Source organism: Muscardinus avellanarius (genome assembly GCF_963383645.1).
Source record: "Muscardinus avellanarius genome assembly, chromosome: 4".
In the NCBI taxonomy this organism is placed as follows: Eukaryota; Metazoa; Chordata; class Mammalia; order Rodentia; family Gliridae; genus Muscardinus; species Muscardinus avellanarius.
Genome location: NC_137789.1, coordinates 95,009,781 through 95,033,528, shown reverse-complemented (window position 1 = coordinate 95,033,528; position 23,748 = coordinate 95,009,781).

Sequence of the window (23,748 nt, the reverse complement as noted above, 5' to 3'; positions counted from 1 at the left end):
TACTTGCTATTAAATCACATGTTTCTTATCAAGCATGGCAGTCAGCTTTTGAGGGATCCAGGACTCTTCTGTTCATCTTCATCACTTATCATTTCCTACCTGTTGGAAGAATTTTGGATTGGACTTTCATTCAATCCATTAATTTATCCTTTCAAGTTTGTATTGGCCTCAAATTTACAGGCCCACTTTCCATATCCTCAATGAAAGTGTTCATCAGACTGTTCCAGGCTTCCCAGGCATCAACTGTCCCCTTCCTGGAGTGGGACTGGGAATTCAGTGACATTTGAAGACACATACCTACTCTCCCTTCTACTGAGGTCTCCTATGTTTATCACCCTCCCTCTGTGCTGCACCCTAAGCACTTAACCTCATTCTTTTGCCCAATTCTCCCAACACTCTGCATGTTAGATTCTAACTCTGTTTCAGTCCCCTCAGATGGCAGAGCAACTGTCCTGGCCACACAGCCAACGATGAAGTAGCAAAACACGGATTCACACTCAGTTTGCTTTTGCCCAGAGCAAGTCGGTACCCACCATGTTAAGAGGCCTCTTCTAGGAAGTGACTCCCAAGGTGGATTTCTTCCTGCTACAGGGTGTCAGCAATTAGTGTGCAGAGGGGCAGATAACCGGGGTCATGTTAGGGGACATGGGAGAGATGTGAGCCCTGGGGAGGTAAAGACTTGCAATCATTTGTTCTTTGGAGAGAAGAAAAGCTCTGGAGGATGGAGTAGAGGAAGAGTTAAGTACCCTTTGCCCTGTCATCTTTAAATGATAACAACACTGTGCAAAGCCACCTACTGATCATAACTTGTCTTCCCAACACTCTTATGAAGTATCTGTGGCACAGAGAAGTTATACACCTTGCTCTAAGTCACAAAGCTGGAGAATTAGCCAATGTCTTCTCAAGAGAGTGCTGGCCTCTTTGCCTCAGTTTGCAGATGAGCCAACTGAACTCCAGAAGAGGTCCAAAGATGCTGCAGGTCACAGCTACAGCTCGTGGCAGAGTCCTCACAACAGTTCTGTTGATTGTGCAGATTGTGTCGTGACCACCTCCGTGAGGGGTAGTTGTAGGCTGCTTTGTGTCCCCAACTTTAGTGACAGTGCCTGGCATAGAGTGATGCTCCATGTGTGATTTGTTCATCAGACAATAAGACATGGATTTCTTTAGTACTGGCCCAGTACCTGAAAGCCATGTGATAGCATGTAACTTGTTATCCCCATGTGCGAGGGTCAGGGAGAACAAGTGCTCTACCCAAGTCTCCCCACCTTAATCCTCCAGAGTTGGCTGGGTCTGCAGCGTGTTCTTCTGCCCTGGAACTGTCATCTCTCAGCTGATCTTTGCTGGCTTAGGTGGGGGCCCACATGTGACTCTGCTATCTGTGCCAGTCTTGCTCAGTGTCCGCGGCGTTCTTCTGCTCCCACACAACACCCTGTCCAGGGATGGGCACCAGAATGACCGCTGCTTAGGGGTCCTGCAACTTTATGCCAGAAACAGCTGCCATTTTTGCTGGGAAGGTTGTACTGTCACTGAGACTAACTTTATTTCCCCCCTGTTTCATTCATACAGAATAAGAGGAATACATGAGGTTCCTAATGCAACACAAAGGATCTGTCTCAACAAGCCTCTCTGTGAGTTAACAGTGAGTATTGCAAGAAACTCACCAGGATCTTAATTCTTCATGGCTATCCAGCCTGTGGGGTAGGACAGGAGGAAGCTGGATCCTCTGGAGACCTCCCCCAAAGTAATGGGGAGGGTAGGACACTTATAGACTCTCAAAGCATATGAGATCTCAAAGCATACTTCTAGATTCAGGACAGATATAGAGTACTTAGAATAACAAAATATTTATTTATTTCTGATTTCAAAATATATTATGAAATAATGTGATACTGGCACAAAGACAGACATAAAGACCAATAGAACAAACTAGGGAACCCCAAAAGAGGCCCTTACATATAATGATCAAATCATCTTCAACAAAGATACCAATACCATTCAATAGGGGAAAAACTGTTTCTTCAACCTACAGCATTGGGAAAATTAGATATCTACATGCAAGAGAATAAAGTTGGGCCCTTACCTTATATCATATACAAAAGTGAATTCAAAATGAATAGAAGGCCAAAATATGAAGATCTGGAACTACAAAATTTCTAAAAGAAAACATAGTAATTAGCTACAGTGAGTTATCGTCTTACAACTATTAGGATGGTTACTATTTTAGAAAAAACAACAAAATACTTGATGAAGATGTGAAAAAATTGGAGACTTTATGTACTGTGGGTGGGTTATAAAATGGTACAATTGGCATGGAAAATAGTATGGTGGCTTCTCAAAAAATCAAAAACCAAATTACCTTATCATATCACAATCTCAATTTGAGATATACATCCAAAAATTTGAAATCAATTTGTCAAAGAGATATTCATGCAGTCATGTTCACAGCAGTAAAATTCTCTATGGCCAAAAAGTATAATCAACCCAATTGTCCATCAGCAGATGAATGCAAGAAAAAAAGGTATATTCATTCAATGAAATATTTTTCTGTCTTAAAAAGGAACAAAATTCCATCACATAGTACAATATGAATGAATCTTGAAAATATATCAAGTATAATTAACCAGAAACAAAAAGATACTATAAAATTTCATTTACATGAGATATTTAGTCAGATTATTTTGAGTTATTATTCAATAACAAAAATTGAGCATGCAGAAAGATGTTTTGAATTGTTATATTGCAATTTGCCTTCCCTGTCTCTGGGTGATGAGATGGTGGTCTTGCTCTTGGCCATGTGGTCAGAGGATAGCCAGTTAGTCCTGGCTTTATTGCACAGCGACATCCAGACAGCTCCAGGTGGAAGCTGTGCTCACATGCCCTGGCCTTCCTCCTCAATTTGGTCCCAGGATGCCAGTGGATCTCAAGTGTCCTGCCTGTGACAGGAATCAGTCACAGATAGGAAGAGATCTCTACACCGTCACATCTTTAGTTTGCATCCTCTGCCAAGGGGTCCCGTATGTTCCCATCTGCTTTGGATGGCCCTTAGTGTCCCTCAAATGACCCCCTCCTACTAAACATTTAATGTCCTTGTAAAGGAGCATATATTTGACTTGTGGACTATTTGAACTGGAAGACTGCTTGGAGACTACTAGTCTTTTCATAGAGGAGGAGACAGAGGGATAAAGAGGTTTCTGAGGGAAGTGGCAGAGCTGGTTGGCAGACCCCCAGCCCTTGCTCTCACCCATGGAGGCCAGAAAGGGAAATCGTTTAAGTCACTCAGCAGACAGAAACCAAATTCAAATCCTGTATGACTCCACTAGGGCTGTCACGGCAAAAAGCCATAAACCAGAAGCTTAGACAATGGCGTTGACTGGCTTATGTTTCCAGAGGTCAGAAGCCCCAAATCAAAGTGTTGCCAGGTTGGTTTCATGTAAGGTGGTGAGGACAGATTTGCTCCATGCCTTTCTGCTGGCTCCTAATGGCTTGCTGGCCGTTTGTGACATTCCTTGGCTTGTAGATGTCTCTCTCCAGTCTCTGCTGCATCTTCACATACTGTGAGCCATTTTGTCCATGTCTGTGTCCAAATGTCCCTTGTTTGTTGGGAGTACAAGTCATTATCTACAGGCCACTCTATTCCACTAAGACCTTATTTGTAAATTGCCACATATACAAGGACTCTATTTCTAAATAAGATCGCATTCTCAGGAACCAGGTGTCAGACTTCAGGGTATGAATTTTGGAGGGAAACAATTCAACCTGCTACAAACCCCAGTCCTCTAACACATTATCTTCTTGTTATCCAGAACGACTTTTAATTTAACAAATGAAAATCACATGGAATTAAATACAGGTTTCTTAGCAGCCTAGAAGTAATTATTAAGGCTTTAAATAAATTGAAGACTATGACACTGAGATTCTGAAATACCTCCATGAAAATTGGTTGGGCCTCAGGCTGCTCTCCCTGTTGTGACCAGCTATCTACCATGAGGCAAAGGGGGTAGAAGCAGAAGGATTCAGAAGGGGAGTCAGATTGGACCTGAAGTCCAGTGCCCAGCATATCTCAGAGTTTATTGGCACTGCCCATTCCATGTCAGGGCATCTGCACCATAAGGGCAGAACCAGAAGTCTTTGGTGGGTACTATTAGTGATACTGGGCGGGACTCGGAGAGGCCCTGCCCAGTGGTGGTGCTGGGGCGGAAGCCCTGGTCTTAATTACATGGCAGCATTGATGCCCACTGTTAGCAGTTCACACACATTTCCTTACCTTCACTGCTAGCCCTTGGAGGTCAACCCCCCCCCACCCCACCGCCGCTCACTGTTCCTTGTAGAATGCAGTACAGTTGGAAGCCCCTGGGTGCTGGGATCCTTCTCATCACACCCATGGCTCCAGCTTCTCTCCCTAGGATGGAAGTCTCAGACCCTCCTCCCAAGCCTTGGTTCTGTTCTGTGTCCTTGCTTTGGGAGCTCCAGGCTTCATGGTGGCCTCTTGCCCTCCATCCTCTACTCCCCCCTCATGCTTCCCCCATTTCTTCTTGTGTAATTAAAGGGAAAATGTTCTGCATTCATTTACCTTATACTTTATCAAAATAGCGGAGAGATGAATTAAGAGGTCCATATTTCTATTTCAAGGTTCATGTGCTTTCACAAACTTGCTCTTAAAACCTGCCGCATCAGCAGGAAGTCTCTGCTCAAAACACGGCCATCCCCCCTTCCTCTTTTCATTCCCCAGTGCAATTTCTAAATAGATGTGATGGTTAGGGATTCTGCATAGACAATTGTGAAATAATACTCAGAGTGGCCAGGATTCTCTAGTCTCTTATCCCTCCCTCTCACATCCCCTCCCTACCTCTCTCCTTCCTGTTCTTGTCCCTCCCCCCCCTTTCCTCTCTATTTTCCTCTCTCTCCCTTTCTCTCCATCCCTCCCTCATACTCCTTCCCCTCTCTTACTGTTGCTCAAGAGACCTTCTTACTGGAGGGATGCTTCTTTCTGGAGGAATGCCTGTCTCCTGGCTTAACTAACCTGACTGTGACAAACATTTATTGTACAGAGGTCTCTAGTAGGTGCTACTGGGGAAATGAACTGCTAGTACCTTTAATCTCTATAGTTTTTTGCAGTTATGAAATCACTTCTATGATTCATAACTGTTGAATTCTTGCAAGAGCCCTCTGACATGGGTGATTTTATTGTTAGCTATGCCCCTCTGCAGTGAAGAAACTGATGCCAAGATAGATTGAATAGCCGGGGGTACTTCTCCTTCAGTGGGTCAAGGACTCCATGGTAGAAAGGTGAAGTCTATGGACCCCATCTCAAAATTGTGATTTTTAAATGCATAAAATGAAATACATAGGGTCACAGAGGAAACCAAGTATATTGAAATGCAATTTCCAAAACACAAGACAAGTCTGACATAATAAGATATGTGCTTATTTATTGAGGCTTTCAATAACAAGATTCTAATAACCACTATGATATTAAGCTGGGCATGGTGGCATATGCTTGTAATCCCAGTATTTAGGAGGCTGAGACAGGAGGATCAAAAGTTTGCTGCCAGCCTCAGCTACTTAGTGTGACCCTTTGCAACTTAGTAAGACCTTGTTTCAAACTAAAGAATAAAAAAATAGGACTAGGGATGTAGCTCGGATGTAGAATGCCCTGGATTCAACCCCCAGTACAAAAATAAATAAATAAATAAATAAATAAATAAATAAATACTGACTTTATCAGGGACCAGCAAACTATGATTGTCGCCTGTTTTGTCGGGACATATGCCCATTCATTTTCATATAGTCTATGGCTGCTTCAAAGCTGGGACAGCAGAACTGAGCAGTTACAACGGAGACCCAATGTGTAAAATATTTACCGTCCGGGCCTTGACAGAAAAAGTTTGCTGACCCCTGTCATAGAAATACTTGCATATATCTCCAACAATGTTGATAGAATAACTGTGGTTTGCACAGGTGACATGGAGGTTTGTTGCCTCCATTGTGACTGAAGAATGACATTTTCCATCCAGGTTTATGAACCACTAGAATTGTATCCATGGTTGCTGGTGCAATTGGAATTCAAAGCCAGGTTGGTACGGATTGGAATGCAGTTTCTGATCTCCAGTTGCTTGGTCTTTGGTATTGGGGATCTCAGTCTAGTAACACACACGTACATGCACACGTGTCTACATGAACTCCTCCAGGTGGGCAATCTCTGCCTAGTGCTACTTTAAGGAGAAAAAATGACATGGAACTCCAAGGGGAGGCGAGGATGCTCAATCACTTGGCTTTCTGGATCTGAGAACCACCATGTGTAGCTATGCGGATCACTGAGCAGGCTATGCTGAAGGATTTGGTACCCTCCTCGAATTGCCATTGAGGTGCTTGGTGGGTTGGGAGCACCTTCTCTTGAGTCATTTTGATAGGTCTATGTTTGGGTGCCTATCAATGTGTGGTTAATTCCTTCAGAAACAAACAGGGGTTCACTGATGGACTGACACTTGAATGAATAGCACTGAGAAGGGAAGCCTTTATTAAGAAATTTTAAAGCCTCATTCTGCAGACTTCTCACTTACTCACCTCGTTATTCACATCTTCCTTCATTCTTAGCAAATGTTCAGTAATTATCAACTATACACCAACCCCGTAGCTAGGCACTTTAGTGACACCTAAGAGCTCAAGTCCTGATCCTATAATATCCTGGCTATGTGACCTTGTGTAGCTTCTACTCTCTGATCTCTCTTAGCCCACCTATAAAGTGGGAATCATAAATATACCTGCCACCCACCTCTCAAGTCGGAGTGAGTCCACAGGGATAATAGAATAGATGGAAAATAGATGGAGATAATAGGCAGAGAAGTCATTTCAGAAATTGAAAGGAAGAAGAGATCTCTGTGGTGCAGGTTGTTCAGACTGATTTATAGCAGAAGTGGCCTTGAGTATGGCCACAAAAGGTGGACAAGATTTGAAGGGGCCATCAGTTAGCTGGACCAGTGAAGATGTCAAAGTGGCAGCATGGCTGAGGCTGGGGAGGTTGAGACAGGCCTGTGTAGTCTTGCTGTCTCCCAGAGGATCTGCGACACTCAGCACACTCCCTGCTGAGATTTTAGAAGCAGCAGGGAGCCATTGTTATGAGAATATGTTTATTATTATTATCCTCATCAACATTATTATCATTATTAATAATACAATATTTGGAGCATTTATGCACATTAATTTTAAACAAGCGTGTGCAGTGGCAAGACTCGATGCTGCTACCAGTAAACAGCCATCATGTGGATCTTTAATTTACATGAAATCATTTATGCTAATTTAATTAGTCCTTTGTTTACAACTGAGGCTCACTCACCACTGGGGTGGGAGATGTGTTCAATGTGCCACGCTGCAGAGCCAGGAGCCAGGCACATGGGGCCACCTAACAGGGATACTTCTCCCACAAAGGGAAGAGTCACTTGTTCTTTTGTGGGAAAATACATTTAGATGCAGGAAGTTTTTCTTTGTAACTTACTCCCTTTAAGGAACTGTGTTAGGTGCTGGCACATTTCTCATTAGCAAGTTAGAAAAGCTTCATACCTGACCCAATGTCAGACAGTAATCAAATGGCAAGGTGGGACTGTTTGTATTCTTAAGTCTCTTTTTCTACCCTCACTGCAGCCCTTAGATAAGAACAGCTAACATGTTTTGGTACATGGTATGTCCTCAATAACCATCAACTGAATGAATGAATGAATGAATGAATGGCATCAATCTAGTTGGAAGTACTTTGTGATGTGTTACCTGCCCTACCCATACTTTGTGACCACCCTGGGATATGGGTCTGGCTATGTCCATTTTGCAGGGGAAGCTGAGCAGCTAGGGTAAGGGGGATAGCATTGCATGGTGAGCTCAGAGTTGGTCTGCTGACTATGTCACTGATTTACAGCCTGACCTTAGCCTGACCTTGACCTTGGTCTGAGTGCTCCCCCCACCCCAGATTTTCCATTTCCCCATTTGTGAGACAGAAAGAAGAATCCCTTGTCCTTCTAATCTGATGGGCAGAAATAAAAAAAATGAGCCTGTGGAGGGAATGTGCAGGGTGCCAGGGAATTATAAGGTGGTATTTGTCAGACTTGCCTTGGGAAACCTTGAAAAATTGAATGGAAACCACTGGGCTCATTCATCTCCTTTTAACAGCCCCATGTCATCCAGCCTGGTCTTTTCCATTCCTGCTCTGTCCAATCCTGACAACATAATTTAGTTCCAGGGAACTTGAATAGAACACAGTGGACTGATATTTCCACACGCTTGGGCCTTGATTAATACCGTCAGGGTAGCCGCTGGCGAGGAAGAGGAGCCAGGCAGGATGATGTTCTGCAGGGCTCCCCATCCTGCGGTCATGGCCTCCCTTCCCCCTCAGGGGTTCTTCCTGCCCCAGTCTGTGCAGGCCCTGCTGGCCCCCTCTTTGCTGCTGGTCCCTTCCCAGGCATGTTTACTCTTCCCATGACCTGCCATTCATCCATCAGGTAGAGTGAGTACCAGGTGGACCGCAGAGTTGAGCCAGCCCCTGCCATCCAAGATCCAGTCACAGGCAAACAAAATCCAAGGCTCTCGTGGGCAAGGGATGAAGCCACAGTGAAGGAGGTGGTGTGAGGTAGGAGAGGGGGAGCCCCATGGGCCTCGGGAAGAGTGAGGGGGCCTTTGGAGGAGACATGTCAACCCGGGGTCTTAGGATCAGTAAGTGCTCTCCAGGGGGCAGTACCCGGGAGGTGAGGGCAGGCAGGGGTGCCCAGCTGTGGCTACAGTGAGAGGTTCAGGGGCCGAGGTGCCCACTGCATGGGAGATGGTGAGGGTCTGAGTGGCTCTCTGTGTTGGGGTGATGACGTGGGAAAGGCAGGAGAGGGGAGCAGGCCCCCTCCAAGGAGATTATGCCTTTAGTGCATATTTCAGTGGCTGCCTTTCCTGGGAGATAAGGAGCAGGCAGTGAGGGATTGGCAAGAGAGAGTTGGAAGGCAGATAAGGAGAAATTCCATCTACAATCTCAAATGCTAGCAGTCTGGGGGAGAGGTCAAAGGGAAGAGTGCAGGGTGGGGAATTTCCTCTAATTTGTGTGAACAGGGACAGAAATGGCACATTCTGGCACTCCCCTGAAGATAGTATTTGCTTTTTTTTGTGTGAACTCTTTTCAAAACGCTTGCCCACCTAGAATTTTCTAGAAACTTCTAGATGTATTCAGACCTCCTTCCCCATTTTTCACGCAGGAGTACCTTTAACATGTCACAGAGGAGGCACAATTGCCCCATTTTAAAGGCACCCCCAGTCCTGTCTAATGACACCTGCATCAATAGCCATGAATATCAGGATTTATTGTTCCTCAAAATCAAATATTGACCTTGGCTTTTTGTCCATCAGTATATGACCTTATAAGTCAATGAACCTGGATATGCCAGTCCATGGTTACTTATTATTTCCCCTGCCCTGAGCTGGAACCTGAGACCCTAGCCTGTAGATTGCACCACAGTGAAGACCTATTTATAACCCTTGCATTCAGCATCTGTGACTGAAGTGTTCCTGAATGATGGTTTCCACAAAACTGTGTCTCTCTATCTTGTCAAGTACGCTCCCGTGACTCCCACATACCTTGTTCATCGAGCAACATTTCAGTCTGTTGGCTTTTTTATTTTATTTTATTTTATTTTTTTGTGGGTCTGGGGATGGAACCCAGGGGCATTCAACCTCCGAGCTACACCCCCTGCCCTATTTTTTATTCTTTATTTTGAAACCGGGTCTCACTGAGCTGCAGAGGGCCTCTCTAAGTAGCTGAGGCTGTCCGCAAACCACGATCCTCCGGTCTCAGCCTCCCGAATGCTGGGATCACAAGCGTGCGCCACCACGCCTGGCTTATCAGTCTGTTGGCTTCTTATCCTAAAGGGCCGAGATAGTCCCAGGCCACTGGGAAGCACGATGTCCCTCTGTCCATCTAACTGGTGCTGGAAGGATGTGAATGCCTTCCTACGCTGAGTGCAGGACAGCACTTGGCTTGGCACTCGTAAAGTCCTGCTGCGCCCAGGACCTCCAGAGCCAGGGAGGAGGTGGGTACCACAACCATCTGGGTGAGATCATTACACATCCAGTTCCAGCGGCGTGACCTTAGGTGCCTTCTGTTCATCCTCTCTGTGCCTTGATTTCTTTATTTGTAACATAGGTTGTTGTGGAGTCAGTGAAATAACCTAAATAAAGTGCATAATCAATACCCAGAAGAAGGTCATGTTCCTGATAGCATGACTAACACCCAGCCACCTCAAATTCTCCCCCTCCATGCACATGGCAGACAGTACTAACCCTCGGCCACGTGCCAAGTTCTGGAGGTCACTTCTAAAGTAGGATAGTAATGCTTAATTTTGTCAACTTGACTGGCCTATGGATTGCCCAGATAGCTGGTAAAATGTTCCTTCTGGGTGCATCTGTGAGGCTGTTTCCAGATGAGGTCATACACCCTCAACAATATGGGCTAGTGTCATTCCTTCCATCCATCCATCCATCCATCCATCCATCCATCCATCCATCCATTCAGGACCCACATGGAACAAGAAAGCAGAGGAAGAGCAAATCCCTTTCTTTCCTCTTGAGCTTGTCTTTTGCCCTTGAAGATGGTGCTCCGGTTCTTGGGCATTTTGGTCTTGGACTGAATTACACCACTGGCTTCCCTGGTTCTTCAGGGGACAGAAGCAGTTATCGGACAGCATATTTTCAGCCTCTGTAATTGCATGAGTCAATTCCCATAAAATCCCTTTTTATATCTATCTACCTATCTATCATTTATCATTTCTCTATCCTAATGGTTGTGTTTCTCTGGAGAGCTCTGACTCATGCAGGTAGTGAAAAGCCCAAGCCTCATCCTCTCTCTCCTGGTGCAGCCACAAAAGGGTCAGGAGTTGCAGGGGGACAGCTTTGAATGACCTAGGACCAACCTAGTTATTGCACAGTGAACATTCCCCCTGGAGAGGGGCAGGATGTACAGTGGATGTGTTGTGAGGGAGACACACAAATCTTTGTTAAGCCAGTGAGATTTGGGGATTCTTTATTTCTTCAGCATCACCGAGACTCTCCTGACTAATGTGGTGCTCAGTAAACATTAGCCATCATTACTGGCAATGTGGCTGCCATTGCAGACAAGTGGGATGCCCTGGTGACCCTGCCTCTTTCAGCAGCAGATTCCTGACTGTGCTCATGGGGAGCTCTTCCACAGCTCAGAGGTCTCCCGCTGGGCTCAATTGTGGCTTCTGTTCTGATCTTCTGTCTTTGTTAATCTGAGGATTTGACTTCTGCCTTTCCTTTTTGTCTGTGTTCCTACAGTTCCTCTCACTTCCTGGGACTCTACCCAGATCTTTCCACCTGATTAAAAGGGCCATTTGTTTTCTTAATTCTCAAACCAACCTACCTGGTGGAGTTGGTGGAAAACAACAGCCCCATGTGCCTAGAAGCCTGAGTTAAAATGCCAGGTTGGCCTCCGCCTCTGAGCTCTGTTCTTGAAGCATACCCATAGGTATGCTGGGCACTCTCCCAGCCCCAGCTTGCAGCTCCTGTGGGCACAGGATTCACTCTGTCCTCAGCAGCTGGCTCACAGCATGATGCACACCCTATCAATGCAGACAGGAAAGACTAATGTTCAAGGAAAAAGAGCTCTTGGTCTTGTCATAGCCACAGATACAGTGGGAAGCCCCATGCTTATCTTTGAGTGACTGGCAGGAGGCAGTGACCAGCGGCCAACTCAAGCTGGCCCTGTGGAAGCCAGAGCTCTGAGCAACAGACTTGAGAAAGTCCTGACCTGGCCTAAGCTCCTCCTCATGCAGATGGGTCACTGGGGCCCTGAGAGGGCAGAGATGGCCCCAAGTCATCCTGGGAGTTTTCAAGACAGGAGCCCAGGCCTGTGGCCCTCTCTAACCCTGCCCTCACTGTGTGGTTTCATGTAAGTCATTCTCTCTTAGGTGGGATCCCAGTCTGTTTCATCCCTCTTTATAGAGAAAAGGTGACCTTTTGGTTGGGTTCAGAGAATAGCGGCACAGGCAGGGTGTGGGGGCTTTAGCCTATGATGTGAGCAGCCATATCTCCCAGGCTTGGATCCTGGGTCTACCACATATTAGCTCTGTGACTTTGGGTGACAAGTTACTGAACTTCTTCAAGCCTCAACTTCCTCATCTGTTAAACTGGGGTATGATGGAACCCACACACAGCCTCCCACCCGTAGGCACCTGCTTGGCCCCCGGCTGCTTTCCTGCCTGTTGCATACCACTGAGCTAGTGTGGATTCTGTGCAGGGCAGCTGTTTAGTCAATCATCTTACTGACTTCCAGAAAAAGCTGTCACAGGGAGAAGAAAGGGCCCTGAAAGGCAAAACCCAGACTTGCAAGTGCTTGTGGTCTTCATGGTACAAGTCCTGCGGTGGCCCCAGGCCCCAGGGTGATGCTCACTGCCTCTCTCAAGCCCTCCCTGATGTGATGGTGATATGAAATCTTCCCTGCTCCCTAGGCCATGTTACTACTGCAATTAACAAATGATTGTGAGTTTCTTTTTTAGGGGTGTGTTTAATAACTGTCTTTGCCTATGAGGGTGAAAGACTAAATCTGTCTTGTCTCAATACAGATATATGTATATTCTACTGTATACAGTGCCTGGCATGTAAGTAGAATCTCAATAGTGTTGCCTGAATGAATAAGTGGTTGCTTTGTTCCTACCATATTCCAGAGAGGGTTCTGAGTAAGTAATTCATAGGCATGGGCCTAGGATTATTTGTGTAGGATCTGCAGGCCACCTCCCTCCAGAAAGGACTCCTAAAACTCACCAAAGAGAAACTATTTATGAGGGCAAAGTGACCCAGAGAGGGTTAGTAACTTGCTCATAGTTGCCCGTCTGGCTAGCTGCAGATCACAGCCTAAGTCTAGTTCTGGGTAGCTCTAAAATCTGAGCTCTTTCCCTTTTATTACTACTTTTCTAGTAGATTCCCAGATTCCTCGGCTCCATCCTCAGTGTTTGTCTTTTGGTATATCTGGAAGCAAGTCTACCCTAGGGTGTGCAGGACCTCAGGCCAATACATCTTATTATATTTTATTGTACAATAAATCTCATTGTATTTTACCATTTTATTTCATGGAAGGCTGTCTATATTAACCATTTGAACCACTCAAAATCATGTGAGTGCTATGCTCTTGGCTCAGCTCCATGTGATCCAGTGACAGGTATTTCACCAGGCTGCTGCCTGGTCAGAGGCCACCATGAGGCTGGGAAGACCCTGTATGAACAGCTCTGGGGAGCCTTGGCTTCTCCCTGTGCTGGAGGCATGGGGTAGGGGAGCAGGGGGCGTAGACAGACTAGGAAGATGATAAACAGATGGACACTGGGGCTCACAGAAGGCCAGGCTGGGCATGGGGTCAGAGTGTGGCATTGCTAGCTTAGCCTGCCCTGGACACAAGGAAGGCCCTCAGGGGAGCCCTCGGGGTGCAGGGGTCTCCTTTGTCTGGTTTCCAGGGCAGTACTGCCTGGGAAACACCTGGCAGTCTGAATTTATACTAATACTCCAGAAAACTTGGATGTGGGGGTTCCAGAGATCATACTTTGAGAAACATCGCTCCAGGAGCCAGGGTTTGCTGGAGACGGGAAGAGTTTTATGAGAGCCGAAGCTGGTCAGAGGTGGAGAGCTGCCTGTGTCTGGTCAGCCCGGCGCTGTCACCCTCTTGGTCTTGGAACAGAAGGGTGGAAGCGCTGGTTGACAGCGCGGCCTCCCCTGGGCCCTATGATCAGACAGGCCCTTGGCAGCCTCCCGATTCGCCCCGCTCGCGCAGCCGGCATCGGCTTTCTGATGCAGAGGGACCCCGGTAATGAGTTTCTATTAAAAGAGCTGAGTCCCGACTCTCGGAACTCAATGTTCAGAATAAACAATGGGGCAGAATCCTATTAAAAAAGGCTTCCAACACGGACAAATTAAGCCCTTGGGAATGCTGTACAAAGAATACATTTTTCCAGTGTCGAATCGAGATCAATAGAGAAAAACAAATAATTTCAAGCGGGAGTCGTCATAATGACACCCAGGTACAGGCAGGGGCTGGGCACGTCATTTTGGCCCGAGGACACCCCAGCAAAGATAATGAGGGAGCAGAGGCGGAGCTCGGCATGGGCGTGCAGGGTGTCTGGGACTCCCGGGTGGTGGAGCCAGGACGGTGTCGCGTCTCATTTGTCTCTGTCGAGGCTCCTGTGTCTCTGGGGAATGGCTGAGCCTGCAGTGCTGCCCACAGCCCTCTGAGAGCGGGCAGGCCTGGGGAGGGGGCGAGGCCTCGGGCTTTGTTCAGCAGGATGGATCTCATCTCTGCGCAGGCTGGGCAGAGAGGCTGTCTCTGCTTCACACCAAGTAGAGGTGGGGCCCCAGACATCTGCACGCATCCCGGGACTTCTCTGCTCCCCTGCTCGTGACTGTTCTGTGAATATCACTCTTGCGGGGCCCAAGTTTGTTCCCTAGAGCAGAGCAGAACCTTCCCCATTGTAACAGGCTGATCTTGAAGTTCTCTTTTTCCCTCAAACTTTTCCAGGTTCCCAGTGGCCCAAGGACACCGCTCAGTGTTTTTCTGAATGCTGGGCAGGGGTCTTGCTTGGCATGGCCCCTCCCCCTGGGAACCTATTCCAGTGCTGTTGTCTGTCCTGTTGATGTATTGAATTAGCCCCCATTCTTCCTAGGACCCCTTTATTTCAGCCCAGCTCCTCCTACACTTCCCAAGCATGCATCCTGCTGGGATCCCCTGAAAGTAGGGACTTACCCAACCCTTGGTCAACGGATGAGAGAACTAATCCAGAGGAAGACAGTGAGGTCATGTCACACAGACAGTGGGGGACAAAGCCCCGCCTGCAGCTCTGCCGCCACCTTCTGCTGGTAACCCGGTGTCTCCTCCACACAGAGCTCTGCCCACATCCTGGAGCTGTATTCACACTTCCCAGCTATGCCACAGTATCCCAAGTAGGTGTGCTACTCTTCCCATTTTACAGGTGAGGAAGCTGAGGCCCAGCAAGGTTGAGGAGCTGGCTTTGCACTTCAAGGGTAGAGCCAGGTCTCCTGCCTCAGTTCCTCTGCTTTACCCAGGGGGACTGTGGAGGGTGGGTCGTGGTGCAGGTAGACCTGGGCAGGGGGAGGGGTTTTGTGGGGAGCTGCCTGTACTTCTGGCTGGCCCTGGGATGAGTGCCTGGTGCAATGCCTAAATATGGTTTGCTCCCTCCAAAACCTTGTTGAAATTTCATCCCTATTATGAGAGATTAAGAGGGTGGAAATTTAATTGTATTCAGTGTTTAGAGATGGGACCTTTGGGAGGTGATAAGGATTAGACAAAGTTGCCAGGGTGGAGACCCCATGACTACTGAACACTGGTGGTCTTAGGAAAAGATGAAGAAAGACCAGAATACAACACAACACACACACACACACACACACACACACACACACACACACACACACCTCTGTGTGATGCCCTACACTGCTTCAGGACTCTGACAGCAAGAAGCACATCACTAAATGTAACCCTGCAACCTGGAACCCAAATAATCTTTTCTTTTAACATACCTAGCCTGTTACTGTGTCATTAACAACAGAAAATGGATTAAGATTACACCCAGTGTCTGATCTGTGGATCCAGTGGGGGTTGCCCCCCAGGGGGACCCTCCAACTTCTCTGGACCTTGCAGTTGCTTGCTTAATAAAGGTCTTGAGAAGTCCTGCAGCACCTTTACTTTACCCAGTGCCTGCCAGGCTTATTGGACACTGGATGTCCTTTCTTATCACCTTCAGAATGCTTTTTAATATTCCTTGCCATGCCATTTTTTTGGGGGAAAGTCACTTGTAGGGGATAGGGCTGGACAGAATGAGAAGTTAGTGACTGAAACATGAAGCTACTTGTGGGTGGAATCAACCACGTGGATTCTCCTGGATGCCAAGGGAAAGAGGATTCCCAGGGTGAGGAGAAGGTCTGTGGTGTGAAACGTCTCAGAGTTGCTGAGGGTGACGTCTGCGGCAGCCCTCAGGGCTGTCGAGGAAGAGTCTGTGGTATAAGTCACAGGCAGACATCCACCTCGATTGATGGTGGAGAACACAGGAGGGTGGTGCCTTTGTTGAGGTGGGGGTTGGCTTGCTATTAAAATTCTACATGCATATGCCTTATGCTGCAGCATTTTCAGTCCTCTCTATTTACCTAAAAGAAATGCTTCTATATGGGCTTGCAGAGGTCTGTGGAAGGTGGTTTATTGCCACCTTGTCAGGAAGAGTCGATTGGAAATGGGCTTAATGACCATCGGTAGGAGAGTGGCTGAAGGCCCGTGGTGTGTCCGTGACTTGGCAGGTGGACGGGGTAGGGAGGATGCTCATGCACTGATGTAAAGAGCCCCCAAGAGAGGACTGGATTAGCAAAGCAGGGTGCCCGTGACGTGTGCAATCTGAGGCTCCCCAAGTGAGAAAACACATCTGCACGTGCACTTGTGCACACACACAAGCACATATGTGGGCTCGTGCATGCACATGCCCCCACAGAGGACGCTGCAGCATGGCAGAATAAACCTCAATCCAGAATTGCTTTGAATTCCAGCTCCACTGCTTGCAAATCATCTTACCTATCACTCCTCGGTTGGCTCATCTGTAAAATATGGATAATTGTATTTCAGCCTCAAGCAATTATTGAGGGGAGAAAGTGATTGATTGAGTTACTCTGAGCAGAGTGTTTGTGTGCATGGCTGGCTCACGGTAGGAGCTGGATCACCTACTTGTACTAGGACCACAGCTCATCTATTCTAACAGCACACATATCTTCTTCACAACTCAAACAAGCAATTGAGGTACATTTACAATCGACAGGTCTTAACATTGGGTTGTGGTTTAGTTGGTAACTTTTTTCTTCTTGGCACCACGTAGAGTTGAGGGTACATCTTACGAGGGAAGATTTTAGGTGCAACAGAATAGAATACTATTTCCAGGTGATATTTGCTAAGGGCTCCATTCTTAGGTTGAAACATGTTCTGGGACACACACATCCAGTTCATACTAGTGGTCTCCTTCAGGAAGAATGCTGGCGGAGGGGGTGTCAGGAGGCCTGTAGCCTTATCAGGACTGTCTTAGTGTTTTACAAGCAGTATGTACTCGTGTTTACATGTGGTTTCACTTAGCGTTGCTTAGTTGCAGCCGGCAGACACTAACACTGGTTAACTTCAGCAAAAAGGAATTTATTGGCAGGATGTCGGGAGCTCACAGAAGTGACAGGAGCCCAGAGAAGCAGACCCGGGGTGGGGAGGGGGGAGAGCCCAGGCCTCTCCAAAAGGCCTAGATCAGGGGCAATGGCCACCACACTGTAGCAGAAAACATCTGGTCTGCACGCTGTCTGGCTGAGACAATTACCTCCAACTTTGTCCTCTGTCTCTTGGTCCAGTGGCTCTTGTCATTCTTCTTACTTGTCTGTCATCGGATGGCCCCTCTTTTCTAGGTTTCCAAGTCCTGGGGGGGAGGGTCTCTGCAACTCTGCATGCTCCCCCTGTGGACTAAGCTACAGATCCACGCAATCCCAGCATCTTCTGCAGCTCAGGCACAGACACAGGCTCAAGTTGGTCTATGGTCACCCTGCTCCTGCAGTGAGTCTGGAACAGGTGATGCCAGGTCATGGGGCAAGGCACATCTCTACTCATGGCAGGAGGTCGGGGGAGCAGCTGCAGCAGCAATGCCTAGTTCTGGGGGCAGTGCTCATGAGAACAGCAGCGCCTGTGCCCAGCATCAGGAGCAAGAGTGGCACATGACACAGCAGTGTCCACACGGGTGGCTTCCTGAGAACTGTTTGTGATACCAGCTGTGGCCCGGACTCGGGCTCCTGACCATTTTCTGTTCATCCCAGGGAATCTTCGATCTGTCTCACCTCTAGGTGATAAACCTCCCTTCTGCTTCAATCAGTCCAAGTTGGATTCTGTTGCTGGCAACCAAGAAGGCTGGCTGACATCCTGGGTGACCCTTGCAGATGTACACTCCCAGAAGAAAGGTCAGGGTGTGTGCCCGCCTCTGGGGAGGGGGAGCCAGGAGGCGCGGAGAGCTGGGTGGGATGTGGCCTTTCAGTTTCTGTAAGGAGAGGCAGAAGCCTAGACTCCCCCTCCACCAAGACCACACACAGTGAGGAAGAGGCAAATTCCAGAAGGAAATCAGGCTACCGCTGGTGAGGGGGTATGGGAGTGGAGTTTGCAAAATGTGACCCACGTGCACTAGCCCCATTTAATCAAACAGAATGGGTGCCCTACTTGAAGGAAACAGAATCATTCATTCATTCACTTAACTGACTGCAAGCCACGTGTTTACAGATGCAGTTAAGCACTGGGAGCCTAACCGCCCAGCTCTGATGCTGGGGCCAGGTAGGTGTGGGGGCAAGGAAAGAGTGGACCTAGGGCTGCCAAACCAGATGGCCCAGGTGCTGTGGCCAGGGTATCACACAGTCAGGAAAAGCTCCTCGGGGAGGTGCCAGGGAGCTGCCTCGAGGGGAGGTAAGACTGCCAGGCCGAGGAGGCAGGGGAGGGTGAAGGACAGCATCCCCTCTCTGGGATCATGCCTAGGGAAGGGGGGGGGTTGTAGGGGGGTGTTGAAAAGTCCACAGGAAGCCAGATATGGTTGGAGATGAGTGTGAGGATCCTGCTGGGGCTAACAGTAAGGGTCTTTAATGTTGGTGGGTGAAAGGCAGTTCCTTAGATCTGTGTTTGAGAAAGACCACTGGGTGGAGAAGAGAGAGGAATCCGAGGGGGCAGGAGAGAAGGGCACAGGGGCTCAGCAGGGCTGCAGCTGGGCAGCAGTGAGGACTTTCAGGGCCAGAGTGGACAGGGCCTCAATTAAGGATTTGCTTGAGGAAACATTGAGGGCAGGTGTGCTTCAGTCTTGCATCCTTTGGATTTGGGGAAGAGGGGACCCCTGCTGCCACTTACAGCTGCTCCCAGACTTACTGGGTGACTGGCGTGCCTCTTTTTTCTGGGCCACAGTGACTTCCAACAATGCTCTGTAAACTCTCAGGGCTTTCCCCAGAGCAGCCTCCCTGGGGTCTGCCTTTCACATAGGGGTCCCACCTAAGAGGTTTGTCCTACAAATAGTTCTATTACTAATAGTTCACGTGAAACCCAGCTAAAACAGCTTCCCGAAGTGCCTGTGCAGCTTTGACAATTCTGGGTGACTAATTCATCCTCGTTCAGCACAGGCATTCCCTGTTTTAACAGGATAAGTCCTGTGTCAAAATATCTCAGTCCTATATGATTGGCACCCTCTACTGTAACACTGCCTCAAAAGATGGGCTTTCAGCATGAAAGGGTGTGGGATGGATGGGAGGAGTGTGGGGAGGTGGGACTGAGTATGAGGGATGGAGGCTTGTGTTAGTCAGTTCCATGGTGACCAAAATCCCTGACAAGAGCAACCTAGAGGAGAAAAGATTTATTGTGGCTCAAGGTTTTTGAGGTCCATGGGCAGCTGATTCCACAGTTCTGAAGCTGAGGTGAGGCAGGGTATCATGGAGGAAGGGGATGGTGGAGAAAAGCCATTCAGCCCACAGCAAAGAGAAAGAGGGAGGAAGGGGCTAGAGACAAGGACATACCCTTCCAGGCCACGCCACACTGACTATTCCTCCATCTCGGTCCTACCTCCCGGTAGTCCACTCAGCTCTGAATGGATCAATTCACTGATGAGGTCAGGACCTCCGGATCCAATCACTTCCTCAAAACTCACCTCTGGACATTGCTGCGCTGGGGACATGTGAGATGTTGGGGGACATTATTAAAACCAGAACAGGACACAGATGGGGTAGAAGTGGGGCAGCCTGAGGGCTCAGTGGTTTCAACTTTACATCTCTTGAAGGAGGGGTACCTGGAGCCCCATTTTGGCAGCTGGGAGTGGGGTCTTGGCTTCTTAATTCTCTTCTATAATCTGTGGTCCTCTCAGAGCTTAGGATGGCAGTGCCACCTGCAGCCTCACACATCCAGATACCCGGAGGTAAAGGGTGTGGCAAGCAGGAAGGGGCAGTGCCTATGGGAAGGAAGCAAAGATCCCATGTCCCTTCCAGATGCTGCTGCTTTTCAATGGTCAGGTTCGTCAGAGTGTCTCATCTGGTTGAAAAGAAAGGTGGGAAATGGAATGTTTTTGCTGACTTAAACACAAGAGTTTTACTTGTAAAAAAGAAAGGCAACCAGGTGTGGCGGCACACACTTGTAATCCCAGGTTTGTGGCCAGACTCAGCTACATAGTGAGGATACTCCACAACTTAGTGAGACTCTGTTTCAAAATAAGGAATAAAAAATATAGCTCTGAGGTTGAGTGTCCCTGGGGGGTTCAATCCTTAGTACCACAAAAAAGTAATAAGCAAGCCACACACACACACACACACACACACACACACACACACACACACTATAGTCTGTATGATTCCATTTATATGAAATGTATAGAACAGATGAGTCCATAGAGATAGAAAGCAGTCATGGCCATCAAGGGCTAGATGGCAGTGTCTACTATGGGCCAGGGTCGCTTCTTAGGTCAGATATGTTGATGGATACACAAGCATGTGAATTCTAAAAACCAATGAAGTAGCAGGTGCAGTGGTATGTGCCTATGGCCTCACCTTGGAAGGCTGAGGCAGGCAGATTACCTGAGTTGAGCCCAGGCATTCCAAACCAGCCTGGGCAACATAGTGAGACCCTGTCCCTGAAAACAAACAGAAAGAAAGAAAGAAAGAAAGAAAGAAAGAAAGAAAGAAAGAAAGAAAGAAAGAAAGAGAAAGAAAGAGAAAGAGAGAAAGAGAAAGAAAAGATAGGGCTACAGGTGTAGCTCGGAGGTAGAATGTCCCTGGGTTCCATTTCCAGTGCCTCAATAAAAGGGGGGCTGGGTCTGGGTTGTGTTTGGATAGCTCAATGAACCCTTAGAAGGGTCTTATGGGCTTCTAAACACCCTGGCTTGTTCTTCCTCACTACATACTAGACCCTGCCCCAGGCCCTAGCAGCCCCAGCTGCCAGGCCCAGCATCATCAGCCCCTCTGGGGTAGAGCTAACTACAGACCTGAAGCCCCTCCTCTCTTCTCCTTCCAACAAAGCCAGATGTGGAGGGTGTGGCTTCATCTTCTGGTAAGGTCTTAGAGACTCTGTCCCCTCCCTGCCTTAAAGGCCATGTCTGCCTTGCGATGTGTTTCCTGTGGCCTGGAGCCCAGCCTCACTCCAAATGTGATTTGCCCTTCCTCCTCCAGCCGGAGCCCAGAGCGGCCAGCCCATCTGGCCCCATTTCATTCTCTGTTACTCATCAGGAGGTGCTTGCCAGGAGTTATTCGATGCTGAGGAAGAATTCTGAAGCATTTCAAAAAGAGGTAAATAAAATTCTTTATCCCCCAAAGAATCACTAAATTGTGTTTTGCTTCAGAGATGGTAGGCATCCACGTGAGGTCTGGCAGTCCTTGCCTGGTCAGGATGGGGGTGCTTGGGTTCCAGGGTTCATCCTCATGCAAGTTGCCCCCACATTCCTGGGCTCAGCGAGGCCCCCTGGGGTCCCACTCCTCCAAGCCTTTTCTGATCCTCTTGTGATGCCCGAATTTGGGAACAGAAGGCTGCCAGTGGGGACGACCCAGCCTGTCTCTTGCTCTCCAGCCAAGAAAGCTTTTAGGAAGAACTCCTCCCTGCTTGCAGCTGTGTCTGGACCATGTGTGTGAACTCCAGCAGGAGCAGCACAGAGCTGGAGCTGCGTTCTCTGCCATGGAGGCAACCTGCAAGGGCAGGACAGAGTGCTGGTCCTGGGCAACTCACCCCCATCTGCTGAGGCCTGCTGGCCGCACAACCAGGGGAGGCATCATCTCTTTGAGCTACCCACGTTAGTGGCAACAAGGATTCCAGGGTGTCAGGATGTTCAGAAAGGAGGATAGCTCTATCCCCAGGCCTCAACTGTGGGGGTGACAGCCCCTCTTCATGGGCCTCCCTTGTGTCACATGGCAAAGCCATACTTGTCTGAAGAAGTATCTGTGGAAAGCCAAATAGACGCTCCTTGACAAACACTAGCGCCCCCAGCTCTTGTGGTCCATGTGAGCCCCCACCCTCCACCTACCTAGGTTCCAACATTCAGTTGTACATAAAGCATTATCATGGAGGGATAATGTTGGAGTGTTCCTGGGCCAGATAGACTGTTTCCTCATTCTGTGTCCTGCCATGACCTTGCTCCATTGAAGCTCCTACATGAACCATCAGACAGTAGGGTGTTGGTTCATCGACAGCACCTTCCTGTCCCTTCTCCCTGCTCACATGGGACTCCAGAGGGCGTCTCCTCCTCAGCCGTGGCACAGCAAACCCTGCAGTACACTCGGATTTCCACCTAGAACATTCTTCATGACAGCTTACAATCCTGACCATTAAACATTGATCACTCAAAATTTAACATCCCATCTTCCCTTTGATATCCTCAACTGCTCTCTGCATAAGACAACAAGCCAGCTTTCTGCAGCTCAGTGTGAGAGAGAACTTCAAAGTTGCCTGCCCCACTCCCACACTTGGCAGCTCTGGTATTCTGCCAGCGAGACTGTCAAGTGAAAGGAGTGGGGATCCCCCCTCAGGCCTCATCTTTGGGACTCAGACCATCAGAGAAACCTCTTGGATTTAAGTCTCAGGTGACGATTCTGAACACAGTCCAGACTCAAGGGCACCCTGGCTTTCTCTGGAAGCAGCCATGGATAATGAATAGCAAAGGATTTGATCCAAGAGGCAAGCGGAATAGCTCTGCATCCTTGGGTTGCCCCCTGGCCAGCTCTGAAACCTTAGGATATGTGCTGTGTCCCCCAAAATGATGTGATCATTCCTATCTCTCAGAAAAGCCCCTGGAGGGTTAGCAGAGAGGCCGGAAGTGAGGGTGTCCAGATGATCTCGGGCAATTAGAAGATGCCATTCTGTCTTCCCTCTGAAGCCACAGGGCTTGAGACCACTCACGCTTCAGTGTTCCCTCAGAGTCAGGGAAGGATGCCTCAGTGGTCTGGTGGGACAGATGATTTGGGGTTCTCTGCAAGGTAGACACTTTAATAGTTGCTGCTGAGAGCCTGATCATAAATCATTACTCTTCTTTCACTCAATCAGCCCCCCAGGGGGTCTGTATTTTATTTGAACTCTATTAATTAGAATAGCTCCCATTTATGAAATGTGCCCCATGGATCAGGCCCCCGGGCAAAGTGATTTACCTATGTCCCTTCCCGTCAGCCCCACATCTACCTGTAAAGTAAGATTTCTCCTGGGACCTGTTTCCACATGAGCATCCCAGAGGCCACAAAGAACATGCCTCAAAGAACAGCACCATGAGACTTTCCACAAGGTCAGCTGGATGCTGAATCCCAGGTCTTACCCATTAGTCCTGTGTACACGTGTGTGTGTGTGTGCAGTTTGTAGCTGCTCTCATGGCTGGAGAGCGTGGCATCTGGCTGCCTGCAGGCTTCCCATTGGCTCTGGAAACTCACCTGCAGCAGAGGGTCTCAGGACCTTGATGGTTTGCACTAGAATCCCTCACTGGCATGTGGGGTGGAGTCCAGCACTTCCAAGGCGATTCTATTCCACATCAAACCATTTTTGAAAAGCCATCGGTGCACAGTGGTGCCAGTCCTGAAATCACACATCATAGTGCCTTCTTTCATTTACCAACCCTTGAGAGCAAATCATGGCAATCCTTTCCTCCAGAGCCTGCCATGTCTTCAGTCCTCCCTGATGACATCTTGGCTCAATAGGAAACCTGAGGACTTCCGGGAAGATGG